Below are 8,021 nucleotides of genomic sequence, written 5' to 3' on the forward strand. Positions count from 1 at the left end.
TTGTGAAAATTAAATGAGATTATCCATGTAAAGTACTTAAAATAGTGCCTGACCCACCAACGGAACAGCTTCTTCCAATCAGCCTCGATCAGGAGAGTTCAACATATACAAATATTTCCATAGGGCAGTAAAAAATGTCACTTTATATTTTAATGAAAATAAGTCTGTATCCAAGTAACACATACTTAACGAATATGAATCGTATAAATTTGGTCGTGGCATCTGAAGTTTTGGCTTTGGCTTTGAAGTATTTTTAAATTCATAGAAAATATTGAACTAATAAAATAAATAAAACATTTTAACAATTGATATCAATAATCAACTTCAAAGTTTCTTTTTATTTTTTGTTTGCTACTCAATTTTAAAAGAGAAGTCACTGTCAGTGGTGTTCTAAAGTGAGTGATTGCACCTTCTACGATGTGGAAAAGTTGCTAAAGATCCAATTGCCATCAGCTGTTCTTAAGTCTGAACATAACCAAGAGAAACTGTTCGTAAGAAAATATTCTCTGTTGCTGGCGGGAAATCCATCAATACCTTTTGCAGGGGCTCTCCAGACCTCGTGTGTTGAAGAAAGCTGATGAAAACCATGGTTCTCGTGTGCTTTTCTGAAGAGCTCAGGCCCGAACTACAGTGGCCAAGTCTCACTTTGTGGCAACGGCATTGGATGGTGGCTGCAGAAGTTCACTGATGTCCCTCATGTGCTTTTCACAGGCTCTGCAGACTGGGGGACGTTCTGCCTAATACTGAAAGGACCAAGGAACTCTGGCTGCCCTCTGGAATTCCAGATAACCAGAGGGACAGAGCGTCTGGACCATGGGCAGTGTCCCACACTACTCAGGAGGTGGTCAGAGGCTCCACAACTTCATTTCGTCCAGTCCTTTCCAGTATTACAAGTTGTTGTCAAGATGCTGCATGAGATCAGGCAGGTCTACGAAGGCGTCCCAAGCATCAAACGTGTCTGTGATGAAGTAGTCAATGAAAGAGATCTGGGATTTGGGGATGTTGCAGGTATTTCTGTCAAAAGCCGGCATCGCCATAGGCGAGTCCTGCTGCTTCTCCCCATCAGTGTGAGAAAAATACTCTTCTGAAATGCGTGCAGCCCACTCAATGTAGTACTCTAAGGGTCGGCAGGGATTGGACACATTGGGGCACTTAATCAGCATTTGTTTGATTAGAGTCCAGTTCTCTGGAGTCCTGAGCATAGAGTTTACGGCTTCCTGATTTTTTTCAGTTTCCTCACTTTCTTCTAGTGCTGCCAAGGGTTTGCTGATGCTGTTGACAAATTTGTTAACATGCTCGAAGTGCTTCGTCATTTCTGTGGCTAGAACCATGTCAATAATCCTCTGGTGCAGTATCCGACAGTCATTCCTCTCCATGTTTTTAGAGCTATTGCATTTATCATCTCCAATGGTCAGCTGGAAGGCCAAGGCCGCGTGGTGGCTCTCCAGCACAGCAATGTCATCGTACAAAATGGCCAGCTCATGTCCAGCATTGCACAGGAAGGAGCTGGTTCTCCCAGGGTGGTCTACATCGTGAATGGTGGCTGCAATGAGTGCAGCAACCTTGCCCATTGGATCTAAAGTTTCCTTTATGCTCTCCTTGGAGAGAAAATAGGCAGTGGCGTGAAGCACATCAGCAGAATGTGTAGAACTGTGGTAGGGGTTAGAAGAATGACAATTGGCTTTAATAATTTGTAACCACAATCTCAGCATTGACTCGGAGCAGTTGAAGAATTCAGATTCCAAAGCGAGCAAACATTTTGAGACCAAGATAAATCAAAGGCCTATTGTGGGTGGCAGCCTCCAGTTCAAAAATATCAAAGTCCCAGTATTCCTCATTTTCCATGGTCCGAGCTATCCGTCGTGGGACATCATGAAGGGAGATGGGAGTGATTATACTGCTTGAAACCTGCTGAATGCTTTTTGTTGAAAGAACATACTCATTCGCTGATAGTCTTCACAAACCATCAGACACTAAGGCGCCAACGAGATCATTGGCCTGAGATCGTCATCCTTAGCATGAAACTGTGGTGAGTATAATTCAGTGGTTCTTAGAATTTCCAGCACACGGTCTAGGGCCTCTGTCACAGGCATGGGACTGCTTTCCTGGGCAGCACTGATAATATTGATTACCTTGGTGATGGGCACCTCAGTCATCATGGAATATATTTGGGCCATGGAGGAGTGTTGTCTCTGGCTGGACACTTCGCTTGATTGGGACGCGACAGCTCTGATGTCCAGTGAGCCTTTCCTTCTGTCTTTATGTTTGCCTGTCTGATTATCTGTATTAGTGTCGGACTGAACACATTCAGATATTTTCTCAGCCGTATTGTTGCTGTTGCACATTCGGATAATGGACACATAGTGTCTAATTTTTCCTCCCTGTCCAAGGACAGGTATTATCTTTACATTTTGTTGTACATTATCTCTGTTTTTCTTTTTGGCGTAGTAAACTCCTTGCCACTCCTTGCCTATCTTGATGCATCAATTTATAGTATCCAGCAAGTCAGCCTTCTTTTCATTTATAGGCACTTCTAACTCCTTCCCTATTAATTCACCTGCCTGACAGCCCATTGTTGTTTCAAATGCAGGATTTGCGTACCGTATAATGTGATCTTCACTTGTAATTTCAATTGCTTCTTGACTTTCCTCTAATGCAGTGAATATTGAGTTACAAGCCCTGAGTTTCAGTTGTGATTGCACCTCTCCAAACTCCAGCTGGAGCAGTTCATGGTAGCAAGCCATGATGTTGGGGTTTTCAGTACACCTCCTTGTGAATCCAGCAGCAAGGAAGGGCATTACAGATAACTCTTCTCTATCCACCCTGCGTTCTACACCAGCAATAACTGTGTTTTCTGAGAGTTCTGATGATCTGATCGACCTGCACTGTGCCTCTGCATCCAGCTGTGGAGGATTTCTACGGTCTATGATGATGATGTCAAGGCGTTTCTCCAGGAAACAGGCAAGGACAGCCTGAGACTCCTTGGTGACTGTACACATAAACGCTGCTTTTTCACATGCCCCGCAGAATCCATTACACTGCTTATCTTCTTTGGGAAACACTAAAAGTACCTGAAGTTGACCTTGGTGAAATCTCACGGGGGCAAATTGCACCTCAGCTACTGCTACCTTCTTTCAGCTGCGGTCGCAAGGCTGGCGTCGCGGGCCGGGGGCAGGGCGGCCGTCTTCTGGCCCTGTGTGAGGCAGGCCCCGCCAGACGACGGCGGCGGCGCGACCTCGGTCTCCCGGCCGCCTTGGTACGCCGCCTGGCTCTCGGAAATGTGGATGCCGAGGAGCAGCCCACGCCGGCGCTGGCGCCGCGGACACGCTGGCGGGCAGCCGCCATCCGTTCGGCAATCGGCGCGCCGGCGCCTGGGGCCGCTGGTCTCGCGGGCGCAGCTCTGGCGTCCGGAAGCGCCGCGCGTCTTTTACTGAGTTGCGGGAGCGGCGCGGGGACCCGGCACCTTGAGTTCTCATGAAGGGCGGCCTACAAAAACAATTTTCGTAGAACGATTTAAATCGTATCTACACTATCTACACTTTCCTTATCTGTAAACTGAGGATATTAATACCATCACATTTAACAGAGCTACTGTGAAAATTAAATGAGATTATCCAGGTAAAGTACTTAAAATAGTGCCTTGACACATAGCAAAGGCTCAGTGAATGTTAGCAATTGTTATTACTTGAATTTCACTTAAACACATTTTCCTCTTATTACCATAAAAGAAAATCATTTTATTCTGGTGTATGTCCCACGTGAGCTAGCCAAAGCTGTTTCGCCCATAAACAAACATTCAAGTCCTACTTTAAAAATAATAGATAAAAATTTAAAAAATATATTTCTTTGTGTATAAAGTTCCTAAAAAAAAAAAAAGAATGGGTGATCTAAAAATCTTCTGTCTTGAAAAAGATAATAGTAAGAATGAGATCGAGGGCCAGCTATAAGTCACATACTGTTAGCAGCGTTATTGATCAGTCTGGACTGCCTGAGATTCCTTTGGCTCCACTGTGCTGTGTGTTGAGTGCTGGACGCCTACCATGCTCCAGTATTGCAGGAAGGGGCAGACATCCATATAAGACAGGGCCAAAAAGCCTAAATCACTATGCTGTAAGCTCATTTTTCTTGGCTCTTCTTCTTCTTTAAAATTGTCCACTTTAGTCGGCATAGCTTCTAAAGAGTTATAAAATTAATATTTACTTTCATACATTCCAGATTTTTAAAAGGAAGTCTTTAGAAGGAGGATTTTGACCAAATGTCATGACTTTTTGGCTTTTTGCAGCTGGAACACTATAGGTAAGATCTCCCTTTCCTTCCCTCTCATGAATTTACACTAGTTAGATTAACTAAAAAAGAAGCCCTGTTTTAGGTGAGTGAGTCCTAGAAATTAGCCCAGAATGACATTGAACCATATTTTTGAATGACTATTTCCATCCTCCAACCTGGAAGGGGTTGTTTTTTGAGTTCCTCATCTCCATGTCTCTGAATCATTTGGCTACACCTTCAGTTGCGTAAGAATAAAGAACACATGGAGGGCATCATTTGTGTGCCAGGTTGGGAACATACAGTTGTCCCTCAGCATCCATGGGGAATTGCTTCCAGGACACGCACCCCCACCCCTGCCACAGATACTAAAATCTGTGATCCTCAAATCCTTTATGTTAAATGGTGTATTTGCATATAACCTATGCACATCTGCCCATATACTTTAAATCATCTAAAGATTACTTAAAATACCTAACACAATGTAAATGCTGTGTAAATATTTGTTATACTGTACTATTAATATCTAGGGAATAATGATAAAAAATGTCTGTACAAGTTCAGTACAGACATAACCATCCTTTTTTTTTCCTGAATGTTTTTAATCTGGTTGGTTGAATCTGCTGATGTGGACCTGCAGATACCGAGGGCCAGCTGTACTTATTAGGGAGAACATTTTGATAGTACCCACTGGGAAAAAATGTAGCTCTGCTAAGGAAAAGAGCTAGGTGTACTTATTTACACACTTCTGTATCATGGTTAACCCAGTATTTCATTTTGCCTTATTTGATACTGAGCTAATTTAGGATATTAAACCTGGTGATTACTGTAGATGGCAGATGACTACAATGCAGAAAACATGCTTCTTGTAATACTCAGTCTAATGTTTTAAGCTAAAATTCTGCTCTCAAGTCCAAGAATCAAAGTAAACAAAAACCAGATAAATTATTACATATTTTATTTGAACAGATAAAAGATTGTGGACATCTAAGTGTATTGTAACTGATTGTCTTAATGCCTTAGTTTGAGCCTCTTTTGGGCTATGATTATAATACAGATATCCTGTTAAATCAATATTTGGGAATGAATTTTTTTGAAGCAAGTGATTTATTCCTTTATTATATTTATGAAATAGATGTGATTTTGCAACTTCATATCTATGTTAGTTCCATATTCTGCCTTTCCGACAGGACATTTTATTTAATTATATTTAATAAAACCTAACAGAAGGTTATAATTTAAGATCTTTCCCCTTGGATCTCATAAAACATTAAGTATCATTCTTATTTAACCATAAGTCTTGTCATGGTTTATTTGATTAAAAATTATTATGGCATTATATAGGGAATATAATGTACTTGAGGTAATTAATTTTTCACTTTGGACTAATTGAAAGTTTAAAAGCTTCCTTGATTCTAGTAAGCAATAAATCTAATGAATAATACTTAATACACCTCACCTTCATTCTTACTCTTCTAGGTAACAACGTCCATTTTATACACCGCGATAGGAATAGGTTGGATCACAAACCCATAAACTCTGTTTTATAGCTTGTATGAGTTCAGCAGGTGAACTTTACAAGCAGACCTTCAGTTATCCATGTATGACTTAATACGGAATCTGTTGCTTTCAAATGTACCCTCAGGAATGTGACCCTAACTGCTGGGCTACAGTATCATTGTATACAGTATCTAACTTGGAGGCCCTTCCTAGCCATTGAGGGGTTATGAAAACATAACGAGACCAGGTACCAGTTGAACTGTGTGCTGAGAGGCATCAGTTATCAAAAATGTGGTATATATTTGTAATTTTAAAGCTTTTAAAATTGTGTGCAAAATAACAAATATCAATATATAAAATGTGCAAAATAAAACTAAAAGCTATAAAAATACAAACTAAATATACAAAATATAAGTAAAAGCTGTAAAATTGTAAATACCATTCTTTAAATTATTTTACATTATAGTATAGCCATTCAATGAAAGATTTTTTATTTGGCAATTGATATCATAAATTCTTGTGAAGAATATATAAAGGGAAGAGAGAGCAACTCAAGACCATTTTATTCAGTGATAAACCAAGATACCGAATTCTGTAAACACTATATCTACATTTTTATGTGTATATATTTATATTTTTATGTGCTTAGAAGAAAGGAAATAAACACACCAAAATATTGCCAGTAGGTATCTCTATGTGGTAAGATTACAGGTGTTTTTATTTTCTTTTCCATACTTTTCTATATTCCCCACCTGTTCTGCAATGAGCATGATTGGTAATTTGGGGCCAGGAAAAGATCTTTAAACATGATATGACAATTATATGCCTATGTAACATCCTCCACAAAAGTGCAAATTATATAGGCTGCAGTTCATGTTTCTGATCTAATTACTTTATTCAGGAAGTATGACAAACCAAACTTCTCACATTTAGCTCTCTCACATTTAGCCAACGTCCAAAACACCTTGTCACTTTGTCACTACACACCTGCTTTTATCTATTTCACTAGGATTGGGGGTGGGTGGCCAAGGAGAAAAATATTTGTTTTAGATATTTAAGATATGTATTTAAACATGGTCAGTATGCTTTTCGAAAGGGAATTTTAAGAATTGTTTAAATTTTAAAAACTTTGTAACTTAAATGTATGCTATGGTTTGGTTGTATATTCCTAGACAACTGCTATTTCTTACCCCCAAATTGCTCTTATTTAGAGGCTTATTGTCATCTTTTATTTTTCTCTAGAATCTTATATAAAGCACATGAAGTCGCATAAAATATATTTAATATATCCAAATATTTGAATGTATTTTCATGTCTGCCCAGCCTCCTTATGATTTTCTTACTAACATTTTCTTTTCTTTAGCTTACTTTTACAATAAAATACAGAATATAATACATATAACATGCAAAATATGTGTTAATCAACTGTTTATGTTATTGGTAAGGCTTTTAGTCAATAGTAGGATATTAGTAAAAATTACAGGCCATGCCTGTAATCCTAGCATTCTGGGAGGCCGAGGTGGCAGGATTGCTTGAGGTCAGGAGTTCAAGACCAGCCTGAGCAAGTGTGAGACCCTGCCTCTACAAAAAATAGAAAACTTAGCCAGCGTGGTGGCACATACCTGTAGTCCCCAGCTACCCTGGAGGCCGAGGCAGGAGGATCACTTGAGCCCAGGAGTTTGAGGTTGCAGTGAACTATTAGATCATTAAACAGGAAATGTCCAATTTCAAAAATCAATCAAAAGTGTAGTTTATTATATCCTAAACAAGAAGCAGTAGAATTAGTCAAAGTATATGCCTAAACTGTGGACACAGTTTTGCCATTTTAATGGTAGCTGTCTATGCCAGGAGTGAAGAAGCCTGGAGAGGCAGTGGCGATGAAATCACAAAAGGCGTTTTTCACAGCTTGTTAAGAATTGAATAGTTTTGCTTGCATGAAGTGGTCCAAAGCCTGGAAGAAGTGGTAGTCAGTTGGTGCAAGGTCTGGTGAATATGGTGGATGACAGAGTTTCCAAGACCAGCTTCGGTAGTTTTAGCAGTGTTGTTTGTGCGATGTGGTCAAGTGTTGTTTTGCAAGAGTACTGGCTTGTCTCTATTGACCAATCTCAGCTGCTTAATCTCAAGCATCCTCATCATTTGTCCAAGTGGTTGCAGTAGACATCCGCTGTAATTGATTGACCAGGTTTCATGAAGCTGTAGTGGAAAATATCAGCGCTGCACCACCAGACACCGTTAGCTTTTTTTTTTTTTTTTTTTTT

General features: G+C 39.9%; 1 pseudogene; it reads right to left on the reverse strand.

The window, feature by feature from the left end:
- Positions 1-830: 830 nt before the first annotated feature.
- LOC105806811 lies at positions 831-4,168 on the reverse strand (annotated as a pseudogene).
- Positions 4,169-8,021: the final 3,853 nt, after the last annotated feature.

The sequence above is a fragment of the Propithecus coquereli genome, unplaced genomic scaffold (genome assembly GCF_000956105.1).
Source record: "Propithecus coquereli isolate 6110/MARCELLA unplaced genomic scaffold, Pcoq_1.0 Scaffold147, whole genome shotgun sequence".
Classification (NCBI taxonomy): Eukaryota; Metazoa; Chordata; class Mammalia; order Primates; family Indriidae; genus Propithecus; species Propithecus coquereli.